Source organism: Varanus komodoensis, unplaced genomic scaffold, assembly GCF_004798865.1.
Source record: "Varanus komodoensis strain SLA01 unplaced genomic scaffold, ASM479886v1 scaffold31, whole genome shotgun sequence".
Lineage (NCBI taxonomy): Eukaryota > Metazoa > Chordata > Lepidosauria > Squamata > Varanidae > Varanus > Varanus komodoensis.
The window spans coordinates 7596429-7610903 of NW_025335780.1; the positions used below are offsets into that span (position 1 = coordinate 7596429).

General features: G+C 46.9%; 1 protein-coding gene across 10 annotated transcripts in view; it reads left to right on the forward strand.

Moving 5' to 3' along the window:
• The first annotated feature begins 1533 nt into the window (after window positions 1-1533).
• Window positions 1534-14475, forward strand: part of LMO7 (LIM domain 7) — a 136469-nt gene continuing 123527 nt past the window's right edge. For 2 of the 10 annotated variants that reach the window (XM_044437733.1, XM_044437738.1), the window contains exon 1: window positions 1534-1593. The gene's annotated coding sequence lies outside the window, so the exon portion shown is untranslated. The remainder of the gene's footprint in view (window positions 1594-14475) is intronic. The other 8 variants (XM_044437736.1, XM_044437741.1, XM_044437737.1 and 5 more) reach the window with 6 other exon arrangements.

Consider the following 14475-nt stretch of genomic DNA (forward strand, 5'->3'; position numbering starts at 1 on the left):
TAATGTAAGATTAAAAATAACAGTTTTTAGTGACTGAACAAGAGCTGCAGCTCAATCATTATGAAGATATACATAGCATTAAGGCAAAAAACGATACATGCAGTGTTATCTTCATTTTGTGTGTGTGTGTGTGGGAGACGGGTCCAAATGTCTCTTTGAGTGTTAAAGGTTTCTGACCGACCCCTGGACTAGAAGAAGAAATCTTTCTGTGGATGAATGTCATGGCAGGCTGGCATGAAGAATAAGTGTGGCTGGGCATTTGCCACTGGGCAAGGACGATGGTTCGGTGGGGTGCTAGAAGACAGAGCTGGTCTGCTTCCTGGAATTCAGCTGGAAAGCAAGTCTTTGCTAGGGCGAGGGAGAAGATCAGCAGCAGCAGTTAATGCTGGTGAGAAGGCTGACTCAGCAGGGAGGCAGCCCATGGAAGGCGCCTCGGATGAGGGCCTGCAAAAACTTGCAGTCGACGGGGCCAGTGGGATCAGCACCCTCTTCCAGATAGTCCATGCCCTTCTTCCCCAGCCCCCAAGCGCTCAATATGCTGGACTCCTGATCCTCAATCCTTACTGGACTGTTTTGAGGGTTTGCTCTTAGACTTTCCCCACCTGCCCTAAAGATTTGCTGTACTTCTGCGAAGCTCAGGCACCTCCCGAGCAGACTGATGCTTTCCTGAATTAAGTGCACCAGAATTCCAGCCGGCTTTCAGTCCAATTAATTCGAAGCTTGCTCAACATGCGCTTGCTAGAACTTGACCCCTTCCCCCCCCCCCGCCCCACAAGCATACACACACTCACAAGATCCATTCCTGCGCCATAGCGCGCTTTTACCGAGAGAGGGCGCTTTGGCTCCTGTATTGGGGAAAAGGGAACAACGTCCGGAGTGCAGCTGCTATGCTCTCACCTGCCGCCAGGTGGAAGCCGCGGCGCCGCCTCCCGGGAAGTTTAAGAAAGTTTGCACGGCGCTGCGCCGCTGTTGGCGAGGAGCTGGTCGGGAGCAGGAGCGGCGAGGTAGGTGCGCCCTCGTCGCGGGGGGGGGGGGGGGGAAAGCAAGCCGGGGGGGGGCCCTCCGGGGGGGGGGGGGCGGCGGCGCAGCCCGCGAGCGCGGAGCGGCACCCGACGCCCGTGCCAAAGGAGGCGCGCTGCTTTGCGCTGGAATTGGCTCCCCGGTTTGCGGGCGGGGGCGGGGGAGCCGCGGGGGACCCCGAGAGCGGCGGCAGAGCGCTCCTCTCTCCTCGTCAGCTCACGGCCAGGCTTCGGGGGCAAACGCTGCCCTTGCGAGACGCCTCGCCCGGGCTTCTCCCCGCAGGAAGATGCGTCGCGCAGCGCTCTTCCTCCAGCGCACGCCCGCCGCCTATTTATAGCCCCGAAACTTGCAACAAAGCCCTGCGCGACGAGGGAAGCCGGAGAGGGCGGGCGAGCGAGCAGAGCTCCCGGGGCGGGCGGGCAGGCTTGTGGCTCGCGCGGAGCGGCGCAGCGGTCTGACAGCCCCTCTCCTTCTCCTTCTCCCCGTGCCCTCCTGCCAGCCATGGAAGAACGAGCGGACGGCGAGGGCGCCTGCTACGACGCGGCGTTCGCGGAGGCGCGCCGGTGGGTGGAGGTAAGGCGCTTCTCCGGCTCGCCGCAGGTGGAGGGAGGGCGCCCGCTTGGCCTCCCCGCCGCCCGTCGCGGCCCTCTGGCCTCGGGTCCAGCGGCCCCCGCCCCTGGGCGCGGGAGGGCCGCGGTCCGGGCTGGCTGCCCCTCGCCTCGCCAGGGCGCCCGGCGGGACGCGCGCTCGGGGCCCCCGGGACGGAGCCCCCCAGGCGGGAAGGCGCGCGCGGTCGGAGACGCCTCGCAGCCCTCTTGCGCGGCTGGGGCGGGGGGCCCGGGGCGGGGGGGGGGCCGGGGCGGGGGGGCCCGGTCCTTTCGGCCGCTGGGGGTTTCCGGGCTGGACGCGGCGCTGGGGGCGAAGGGGGTGGCGCGCTTCCAGCGAGCCTGGGCGGAGTGCGGGGTGCGGGGCTGGCCAAGTCCCCCCGGCTTCTCTCCGTGCTCGGCGCGCTCGCGCTCCGCTGGACGTGTCGCCCCGTCTCTCCGGACGGGCTCCCGGGCGGGGCCCCTGGTCAGGCAGAGCCTGCGCTTGGGGAGAGTTGTCCAGAGTTAATGGTTAAACGTAACGCACGCATCCCACACCCTTGCTTGGTCGTAAAGCTTACGGAGGGTGGCGGAGCCTCCCTTTAGCCCACACCTGCGTGATTTAGTGCTGCCTGTGTCCCATCGTGTTCCTCGGACACCTTGCTTCCATAGGGGAAATCTCTTAATGCAAAGATGTGCTCCTTACTCTTTTTTGTTGAGTAAATTTTGTTATTATTTTCCACAAACTAAAAAAAAGAAACTAAAAAACATCATCAGAAACATCAGACCTGTTGGGTCAGCCCCCCCCCCTTTTTTTATAGCAGTCCGTAAATATATTCAAATCTATGTATTACCCGGTTTCTCTAGCCAATGATAAAAAGAGTTCCAAGTTTGATAGAAGTATGTATCCTCTTTCTCCTTCAGAGGCAAAGTCAGCCTGGCCATTTCAGCGCAATCCAGAATCTTTTTAAAAATCAGTTCATCAGTGGGTGGCTCAAGATGCGCTCCTTATTCAAGGATGTTTAGGTTCTGTGGAATGTAATAATCTTGAAAGAAACGGGTGTGTTTCGTCTGTTGCAGCAGAAATAATAGTTTGCCGTTGAAGAAGTCTTTTGCCGTGACAAAGTGTTTCAAGTGTTGTGGGACTCCTTGCTTGATAATTCAGCGGGTTTGATGAAGGCCTTCTTCACACTTGTGTAGAATGGATGGAGTCTCCTTTAAAGGAAGCCGCAGCCTCCGGTTTGCATCAGCAATGCAGTTAAGGGCAGGATGTTTTGGGGGCAATCATTCGTAGGGCCTCCATCAGTCAAAGCCAACTTGACAGCACACAGCCGCAACGCTTTTGCGGTCCCCTGAAGAGAGCCGCATTCGCTATTGAAGTTTGAGCTGAGGATTTCTAGCCCTAGACAAACCAGGCTGCTGTTCTTGGGAGGCTCCCTTTAAGAACTCAGGGAATGGCGAATGCAGCTCAGGTGCAGACACCAGACTAGCTGGCCTTCAGATCTGGTTTCCTTTGCCCCTTCCATGTTCCATGTTTTCCACATAGCAAAGCATATGTTAGGTTTTGTGGCAAGGTGTGTGCAGTGCTTCACTGGCTAATCTAGGGAAGTCCCGCCCAAGACAATGGAATTGCACCTGAAGGAGGGATGAAAAGCACTTTATTCAAGAAATTCAGAATATGTAACTGGAAGAGGCAGTGCAGTACAGCATGGTAAGGAATCTTGTTCGAGTTCTGTAGAAGCTGATTACTGAACCTTTTTCTCCAGGCATTTCTACACATTTGCAGTCTTTTCAGAAATGATGTTCAACTATCAATTTTGGTAGTTCTCATGGAAAAGTTTTCCCAGGGTCAGGAATTACAGTGTACACTCCATCAGGCCTGTGACAGCTTACCTTTTACATTTCCCCTTAGTTCTTTCTCTGTTTCAGGAAACGGAATGTTGAGTGTTCTCTCATGGGTTCACCTCCTTTGGCAAGGAAAATTCCTCTGCGCAGCGGCTTTGAGATTCAGGTTTATAGCTCCTACATGGGACATGCAGACGGTTTGCGTGCACAGCAGGTGTGCTGGAATGCAGTGTTTAATCATAGCCCTAGTTGCTGAGTGTTAAATCACAACAGTATTCCCAAGGAGATATGCAAGCTGCCTGAAAACAGTTTTATATAGTTATAGTTTAGTTGTAGATGGCAAACTTCTGTGCTCTTGGGATTATTCTGATCCCCAGAAGGATGCCTGGTATATTTGCTTCAGAAGTCATCCCTTCACGAAGTGGCTGAAACTGATAATGACGTTTGTTACAACTAGTGGTAAGATCTTCCCATTTCAGGATGCAGAGTTATAAAACAAACACACTTAGGAAAATCTGGGGATTACATACAAACCTCAAAGCAGCATCATACTCAGCTCCTGGAATCCTGTGGCTAGAACTTAAGTTCCATTTAAACAAATGTAGGTGTGAACTTTTCCCCACAGCATCATTAAAATTTGGTAGTGTTGCTGAGACCCAAACAAAATCAGTTTAATCCTCATTTTTACAGACTAGGGGTGGTGGTGGTGTTCCGATAGGAACTGCTGTTTAAAGTAGTTCAGTGATTTTTACTAGTTTGAAAACCACTTGTGCATCAATATATATCTACATAGAATATTTATTTGTATTTCAAAATTGGTGAGGATGGAAATACATTTTACAAAGCGAATAGGGGGCTCTCTATGCTGTGTGTGTATTTAATACATATTGGTTAACCAAGTATCCCCACACTTAGGAAAATGTTATTTGTCTGATGGAGAGAGATACCAAGTACCACACTAGTATTTCTGTGTTTTATCCAGTAGAAGATGCTGATGATTCCCAGTCCATCCCATTCAGGGCATCAGCCCACATGACTTCTGCCTCTTTTGTGGCTGCTTTTAAAAACAAAAGTAGTGGGAAAAGCAACAACTTTATTCATGGATCTCCTGAATGTATCAAATCAGGTCCAAAGAGCACTTGGATACCTGTGGCTTAGACTGAGTTTGCTTCAGTAATTCTGCAACGTAAATGTAAACCCTACATTGAGTAGGGCATGCATACAGTTAAAATGGGCTGCAAGAGCTTCTTGTCCCACAGTAACAAAATTCCACATATGCCAGAACTAGTACACAGCGACTTAAAGGCATTTTAGTGCTATGTATGTACTTCTTGAAGTATTTAGTACTTCTTGAAGTCTGAAGAAACGTATACCTAGGTTTCAGTCTAGCAGTCGCTTACCTTCAGTTTGTTCTCCAAGACAGAGCTGATTTCCTTGTAAATAATGGGAGGAATCCGTAACTGACAAATCAAGATTGCAAAGTATTTCACTAACCTACTGCAACAATTTCTTTACTATAGTTGTTCCAGGAAGACCTGCTCACAGATGTGTGTGAAGTATCTTAAAGCAGCCACTGAAATGGGATACCTAGAGTTTGTCTTGAGGTTCACTTAGATTGCAAACTTCAAGAAAGCTAAGTGTGCATCATTCTCCAAAAGCTTAAATGTGATCAAGAGCCCTTGATCCTTATAAAGGTGCTACGTTTGTGATGGCATTGCTCCTGCTAGAGGCAAGTGCATTTTAGCTGCATCATTTCATTCTTGCATCTGCAGAAACACAAATGTGTGAGAGGAAGAGAAATGGAAAACAGTACTCAATTTAAACAAGTATAGCGAGTTGTGCTAAAATAACTTTTATAGTATTTGCATTTCCACTGTCCTATATACAATCAGCTGAAGAAAGTAAAAACAAACATAGGTATTTGGTATTGTTTACAGACTGCACTAGGTTTTGCTTGATAAGAAAAGTCAAAATAGTACACGATTGGATCCGTAAAGCAAACAGGACCCTGAAAAGAGGACCCGCCACTGTATCATTAACCTATTATGTCTCAAAGATTGTAGATGCATTTATGTAGCTTAGATCTAATTTGGATTTCCTAATCAGCTGCTTTCCTGATGCAACTTCAGCTCAAATGCATTGCTTCAGCCTGCAGATGGGTTTTCATGTTCGCCTGTTCCTCCATCTAAAACTCTCTGTGTTCATCTGAAACCTTAAGTTCTACGCCATGACCTCTGGGCCATGCATATCAAAGGCAAATAGTTCTAGCCTAGTTGTCTAGTTTTCTGCTTGCAGTAATTTAAAGTAAGTAAACACACCCATAATTTTCCCTTCTGCAATTGTAGAGAACAATAGTTCTCCAAAATGAGCAAAAGAGAAAATTAGATTTAATAAGTGATGTATACAAGGCATACCATGATGTGCTCAGGCATCTGGACTGTGTAACTTTAAGGCAGCAAGGGCTGCTGGAAATTATTCTGCTGACCACATGCCTTTGCTGTTCTTGCCCTAGATGAAGTAACATTGAGTAGGCAGGCAGAGTTAATGCACCCCCTCTCTACCTACAGCAGATGTAGCTTGCTTTTAGTATACCACTGGCAATTTTTTTTACCAAAGCTATTTCAAAGAGCCCCCAGATCAGGATCTGAAGTTTGGACATAGCTCCTCTTGTGAAGAGCAGCTCAGTTCACCCTGCGTGTACTGGAAGGGCCAGGACCAGACCAGATGCTGGAAGGGCTCGAAGGCTCTGTGAAAGCCACCAGCTTCGGCAGGCCTCGGTGGAGGTTACAGTGGGCCCTTGAGGCCCGCTCAAACATGGCAGGATCATCTTCCACCACCCCCTACTTCTGCCCTTGACTGATCCGCACTCGTCAGGCACCTGTTCCTTGTTCAGTTTGACCTCGCCTTGCGCCTGGCCTGGCTTGTATACGACCTCCACTTGGGCCTGGAACCTCGCCTTTCTCCTTGGACCCCGGTATCTGACTTTGCTCATTCCTGGCTCTGCCTTTGGGACTACCACGCCATGCCGGATCTCCAACCCTTGGCTTGCTCCTGACATTGCCTTTGTCTTTGGTCTTTCTGCATTCTGGTAAGACCTCCGTTCATCTCTAGCAGCCAAGGCTGATGTTCCAGCCACAAACACCTGCTGCATAGTCATTTTATTTTTTTATTATTTATTTATTTATTTATTAAAACATTTTTATGCCGCCCCATTCGCCGAAGCTTCGGGGCGGCTTACAACAATTATATTTTTAATTAAATATTTGACAGACAGTGAGAAGAAACCATTGGTTATCCCTTATTTAGTTGTCAGTGACTAAGTGATGAACAAATGGTCACTTTTCAAAGTAAATGTACGTGACAGGGCTAATCATCCATCTGTGTCATGCAAAGAAAGAGACACTTACAGACACTGCAGAAAGTTACTGAACACCCAAACAATCATGTGGAATTTAGTGGCAGATTTTCCTTCCTAACGAATGTGGCAGATTTTCCTTCTAAACAAAACTGGCACTGCTGCAAGGTGCCAGATGAGATTCAGTGTTGAGCGGAAAGAAAAACGCATTTAAAAGCTTAACTGCCCTTGTTAACAAATGACATTTTGAACTCCATGTGGTAAATTCATTAGAAATATTCAGTGTGTGGAACTGAGGTGGGAAATAACCAGTGTTTTCTTGGCAGTTCTTGCCTGGAGCCCCCGCATGGGGTTTCTGCATGGCATACTAGCTTTCCTGAGTTCATCTTGCCACCATGAGTAAGGCAAGTCTTTACAGGGGGAACAGAATGAATAGAAGCTACACCCAAGAAAACTGGGCCTTCACAGTTGTGTTTGCAAGGGTTTATCCTTGTCTTTCCTCCCACTTCTGGAGAAATAAGTGTTTTATATGCTGGAAGTTTTGAGGTCCAAGGGCAAAGACTAGCTGCTTTCTAGCTGTCTGGAAACGCTTTGCCACGCATGTCATAGAAGTTTCAAGCAATCAGAAATAATGACCATTGAAGAGGAATATCGTCTACCTCCTGTTCTTGTAGTCCACCTAACAGTTGCGGGGGAAATTGGTAGATTTCAGTTTTTATAGCTTGAATGCTGTTCATGACCTAATTTGTGCAGGCCGTCCCAGGTGGGCTATACTCATTGAACTTTTTTCTTGGGGATATCATGTTTTCATCCACTGGGACTGATTTAGAGCACTTATTAGGGAAGTCAAAAATGCCTCAAGAACTCTGAGAGCAGCTGCCTCTTTGAAACGCCAGTGCTAATGGTCCTGTTTAGAAGGTCACTCCCAAGGCAAATAAGAGACCAATGTAGAGTAGTAAATATGGATGAGTTGGCACTCAGAAATTCTTGGCATTGCTGTCGTACGCACTCCTAGCTTTATGGGGTTAGAAAAGGAGCAAACGGCTCTCCCAAACGCATGTTGATCAAATAGCATGTCCAGCTTATTCACTAGGAAAATGCCCTTGTGACCTGCTTTTTAAAAAACAGCTGAGGTCTGAATAGTCAAATGAGCTGAAAAACCACAGACAACATTTGATGGATGCTTGCTCACCAGGAATGTTGGACTTCCATGAGGTATGAGGTTGGCTGCCCCTGAAGATTTGCATTTGGAGATGTCTTTTCCAGAATTCACGGCAAGCTCGGATTTGCATAAGATTGATAAACTGTTGGCCCTGCAAAGATTCTACATCTAAATGTTAGTGGTATCTAGCTTCCAAAAGCTTCCTGGATTGTGCTGTAAAGCTTTAACATTGTGTGTGTGTGTGTGTGTTAAATTAACACATTTCATGTTGGTTGGCCTTTGGATTGTGGAAAGGTCGGTGGATGGGAAGTGCTGGAGAAATGGTCCCATGTTTCCATCGGTAGTTGAGATCATGTCCATAACCGGTTCTGATGTGTAGTAATTTGGAAGAAACCTTTCATTTCTATGGCTTCTTATTTTAGAAAAGATAATTTTGCCAGCGTTGCTAGGCAACTTTCCCAAAGCAATCTGGTGTGTATGAAAGAAAAACGCCTTTTTTTTTTTTTATAAAACCTCACTGAGCCTAGTAAACGACTAAAAGTAGATTTCAAAGAAGGAGCTGCACCTGAGCCCGATTACTCTGTGGGCCTTTTCTGTGCTCTTTCCTCCTTTTGGGGGGTTCCGTCCCACGGTGGTGCCGCACACGGATGAATGCGGCGAAACCGAATTGCACGTGACATGCAAATGCCTCGTTTTCTAATTGTGGGAGAGTAGGAGGGGCTTGGAAATGCCACTTGGGTCCTATTATTTGTGTTTGTAATGTTCGACACAAGCCCCGGCACTTGTGACTGTGGCGGAACTCGGAGAGCGTGCTGTGATTTGGGTTCCTTTTTCTGTCTGCTGATGGCACACACCCCTTTGCTGTACAGCAAAGGAGGTTTAAAAATAAACTCCTTGGTAATTTACAGCTGTGCAGCTCTGTCTGTGTCAGTCAGTTATAGCCATAGGCCAAAATTGCAGAGGGGGACCAGAAGAAGGTGCGGAGAACACTGTGCCATTTTGGGGTGTGGTTTCCTGCCTGTGGATCCCATAAGCATCTGTGGGGGAAGAGATCCTTGACATGAAAGGCAGAGGTGAAAGCCACTGGGGGCGGAGGCGGGGAGACACGTTCTAGTCCGTTAAGGCCTCTCCTAGTGGTAAGAGTTCTAGTGCCGCTAAGTTGCAACACATGTGACCTTGCTGCACAGAAAAATGCCAGCACAAGTGGGTCTGTAAACGATTTAATGTTAAGGGAGCAATAGCACTGGCATAGTGGTTAGAGTGCCGGGCTGGGACTCTGGAGATCTGGGTTCTAGTCCCACTCAGCCATGGAGCTCCCTGGATAGCTTTGGGCTAGGCTGGACTTTAGGACACACTGAGCTCACATGGAAAGAAGAAGAGAAAGGTGACGTGTTCGTGTAATATAATAATGGAATGTCAGCCTGTGCATTGTGTGTGCTGTATAGTACAGCATGTTAATTTATTTATTCATTTATTGATCAAGTATGAGGCAGGCCTTGGAAAGTCTGGGCTTAGGAATTTTTCCCAAGAAAGTGAAGCAATATTTCTCTCCTAAAGGTCTCTATAGGAGTAGAAATCATTGCAGGAGCAAATGTCAAGATCTGCCTTCGTGGATCCCTTCCACACTGACTTGCCTTTAGGGGCTTCTTTCGCCCTCTGGGTGATTCTTGGACATGTTCTGCTGTGGATAATTGGGTCAGTCCAAACACCAGGCAGCCATACCTGGACCTAATTATTTCCCTGAATTGCCTGAGAATGTACCATAAAATTTCCTGGAATATAATCAGAAACAAACAGCTCTTAAAGTTACTAGACTAGAGCATAACCTTGGAAACAAAAATGGCCATCTTCCGTGGCAGAGATGCCACATTCTTAATTTAAGCATGCACTCTGTGGTAATGTTTAGACTACTTTTGAGGATCTCTGGACAGTGCAAGGACCTGGCTGTGTGTTTAAGATCTGGGAGAGGGATTAGTTGCAAAGACAGAACTTCTTCTCTAGGAGAGAGATGTTTGCTTTTAAATAAACCAGCCTCCAGCTTGAAAGTACTATGTAATATAATGATGGAGTCTGAGGAAACAATCGTCTAACATATGGTCACCACATGGCTGGTTCTGGAACTTGTTTGGAAGTCAGGCCGTCTACTGTATGGTTTCCTGGTTTGCTTCTCCGCCAGTGCAGAAAAAACGTTTGGCCGGGACAGCGTTCCTGAATTTGCATAAAGAGTTTTCCTCCCCGACTGCTTTTCGGGGCATGGATTTAATCACTACAGTAAGGCTTAAATAGAGGAGACAAATGGGGAAAAATTGGGATAATGAGCTTTCAGCCTCATCTTGTGTAGCCTGAAGGAGCAGAATTGATGTTCATATTTTTGGCAAGGTATGGGCTGTCCCAATAGGACTGTGTGCGGAGAACTTGGACCTGGAAGTTTTTACCCGCGTCCCTCTCCTCTTTTCTCTTCTCTTCTGCTCCTAATATAATAAAGTGATTCATTCATATAGTAAAACTTGGGTGGCCCACTTTTAGCAGTGTGTTTTATAGCTGTGTTTCTCTGGGCTTGGCTTTTCAACATCTGCAAAACAGATACGTTTAAACCTCTATGAGGTGAGAATTATTCTTTTGACTGTAGGTGAAAGAGGACAAGGAGAAGCTCAGCTTAGGGCTCCTCGGCCTCAGTTTAAAATATATCCAGTTTGTGCTGCCAATGACTGGACTGGCAAAGAAGTTAAGGAAAGCTGCAGCTATTCTGGGCAATGTGTGTTCGGTTTTGACCATATGGATTTGATCCTCATTTTTAGCAAATGCTCGTCCACTGACGTATGGCGAATGGCGTTGGCTCCAGTTCGCAAACTCTAAAATGGGAACTGGCGTAACCCCTCGATTGGCTGGGCACGCGAGGGGCCGTGTACAGAGCGGTTTATACAAAAAGCAGGAGAGCTTCTCATTGGCAGCTGAGGCTGTGAGCTGTGACCTTGGATGGATTACAGTTCTGAGCGAGTTCGCACAACAGAGTTTGTGGAGCAACCCAAGGGGTGACCAGCAGGGCACTGAACCTCGAGTGGGCTTTTCTCCACCACCTGACTGGTTTTGTGGAATCCCTGACAAACTTCCTCGGAATACAGTTCCCGACTTCTGAACGCAGGACATGCTGCCTGCCTGGCTGGCATCAGTCAGGAGCTGGCTGGTCATGCCCCAGGCACCTGCAGGACTGAGCAATTCCCCTCCAAAAGCCTTCAGCCCAGCCCTAAGGTGACTCCCCAGGTAAAGCACAGAAACCACCTGTGCTTAAATGCCCATCCGTGCTAGGAGCAGGAATTTCAGTCCAGTGAGTGTCTGTCTCTGCTACCTCGTCAATCCGGGTATAAAAGCACCCTGCCCCCGCCTTCTTGATTGCCCTTTCTCTGTGATCAAACTTATTCTCGAGGATAAAATACAGTGTTTTCTATAACTCACCCTTGTCATGCTTAATTGGGCCAAGTGCATCAAGGTCCGGACACCCTGAGTCCAACAAGAACACAACTTCAAAACTACCCTTTTAGACTATACTCAGTAAATGTCTGCAAGTAGAAACTTCAGAGAACACGTCATGCAATGTTTTGTCCATTGAAAAATCTTCTTTTAAGTTTATTACAAAACTACATGTTGCTCTACAGCTAGGTGCAATACTGTTTCAGTGACCCTTTCCTCATTTCAGACTACCTGCGGGAGTCAAGGAATACTGAGCCTTTCTCCTGTTGGGAGTCTGCCATGTGAAAGTTGTTCTACCTGCGGTATTCCTGATCGGTGCTTATCTCAAAGATGTGTTCCTGGAAACATGGCGGGAAGGCTCAAGCAGAAGTCTTTGGGTCTGGTACAAAATTTGCAGCATAGATGTGCACGCACGGAAGTTTTGTCCGTTCCGGAAAAGAAAAGGATTTGCATCCTTCAGGTTACTTTGTATTTCTGGCAGCCTGATTTGTATTTTGTCTCCTTAATGCATGTCACCTTTAGATGAGCCATGTCTCTGGGGTCCAGTGTCAGTTTTGCTGTGCCGTCTGGAAATCAGGAGCCCGGTTCAACTACTTATGTGTACCTGTTGCCTTTACACCAAATCAGCAGCAATCATTCCTACTTTATGTAGAATATTCCTACCCTGATTAATATGGTCCTTGTCCTATTTAATTTCTGCCTACCCACAATATTTTCAGGAAAGACTCCAAGAGTTGTACTCCTTGGAAGAACACATAGAATACTATACTAATTTCCCAGCTGTAGTCCTGATATCCTTCTGATACCCTTCAGCGGATCTTAGAAGCCAAACACCCGATATCGATATTAAGGAAAAACATTTGTAAAAGCATTTCCAAGCATGAAGTAAAATTAGCCTTCTGTAATAGGCTTGTGCCCCTAGTTGGAACCTCAGTACCCCACCTTGCTTGGGCCGTGGCCAAGGAGTTTCGGGTAAAAGGTTGACTTACCTTTGCGAAAAGAAAGAGAAAAGGTGCATGTGTTGGAGAAAAGTTACATATGGCTGCAATAAAATACCTTGTTTGGCTGTTTGGCTTTCAGTTGCCCCGTGGCAATCCAGTCAAAGTTTATTCTTGTAAATTTCTCTCTCTGGCTCTCGGCTGGCTTTTCTTTTTCAAAGCCTCCACTTAGTGCCGTGTATCCATGAGATCCAGATGTGTGGCTCCTGGAAAAACCCAGACAAACCTGATTGCAGTGTCATCATGTAAACAGTGCAGCTAAGTAATGATTGGATTATTTTTTTTTTCATCTACTGCAGCTTAAGCCGCACAGAAGATCGCCATTCTCTATTGCATAAGTTTGCACTAATTTTTCAGAGCAGCTTTTGGGCTGAAGTGACTGAGACTAAACCATAACGGAGACTATGTGGCATGCGTTAGATTATTGGATGTCATGAAATGTGCCTTGCCATGTTGTAGCACACCGTAACAGAGCCGAGCCAATGGATTGTAAGTGTTCAGAAGGAATGTCTAAGGCTGCAATTATTATTATTATTATTATTATTATTATTATTATTATTATTATTATTATTAACATTTCTATGCCGCCCCTTGCCGAAACCTCGGGGCGGCTTACAACATGATAAAATACATTGAAATACAATAGTACATAATATAGTACATAATTCTGCATGCACCTCACCTATGTTGTCGAGCTGGAGTCTTCCGTAAGAGAAAATGTCAACTTTTCTCATGCTGCTTAGCATTGAACCTTGGGAACCTTCAAGTCTCCCTCTCGCTTCCTCTCTCTGCCCCGCCACCTCCATGTAAGGGTGGAGCTGCAGTGGGGATGGTGGGGCTGCCACTTGCGCTGGTACTGGAAATACGTTTCATTGAACTCAGCAGAGCTTAATTCTGAGTGTGTATTTGTCAAAAGCATTTCTATCCTGCCCGTCACCTGGGTGATAATTAGAACGGTAATATAACAATAAAGCACAGCATCGAACAAATACAAGCCCATTTTAAAAACGATCATCAGGTCTTAGAATATTGGAGAAATAAAAACGTGTGTGTGTGTATAGGATTGCACAGGATAGAACAGTTATGCTGGAGAAAAAGTGATAATGATAATACTGCTTTTTACAGAACCTCATGTAAAACTGATCCATTTTAATCTGAAGACTGATTATTTCTTGTAGGTTTGGAAATGAGGGGTTCATATTCTGCCAAGTTACTGTTTTCCTTTTCGAGTTATATCCTTCCATGTACTTGGGGCTTAAGGTGGATAAGTCAATTTAATTGCGTATGTATTTCCGTGCCCCTGAAAAACCATGTGCAAAATCGACTAGCAAAATGAGTGGAAGTAGCGGGTAAGAAAAGAAAGGGACAAGGAGGAAAAGCACATTTCAAGCAACTGAATCCGACAGCAGCAAAGTCTCCTCTCATTGATAAATATATGAAAAACAAATTCCTCAGAAGCAGTAGAGGAACACCTGTATGGCTTCGGCAGGTGCAGGTGTGTGAGGATGGCTCAATGCGCTCTCAGGGCAGTTCGTTTCTCATGGCTACTCTAGTGATAGGGAGGACGCTGGCCAACCCACGAGCTTGCTTCCTCGCTCGCTCGCTTATTTATTTATTTATTTATGCATGTATTTATAGACTGCTTATAACTGCCAAGGCCATCCCAGGCAGCTTACAATACATAAAACATATTAACAAAATAAAGCACATTAAAACCAATTAAAACACAACAGATTGAAACTTCTATGAAAGCAATAGAAAAAGGGCCATAGCATTCAGGCTAAGTGTTAAAAATTTCCTAAAATGGTATGTCTTTGCCTGGCGCTGAAAGGAAAAGAGAGGTGGCGCCAGGCGAATTTCCCTGGGGAGGGAGTTCCGGAGATGGGGAGCAGCAGCGGAAAAGGCCCTTCGCCTGGTTGCCACCCCTCTCATCTCCCTGAGGGGTGGTTCTCATAGAAGGGCCTCCTGAGCTGATCTAAGGGGGTGGGTAGGTATAGATGGGGGCAGATGGTCCTTTAGATAGCTGGGCCCCAAGCTTCCTGA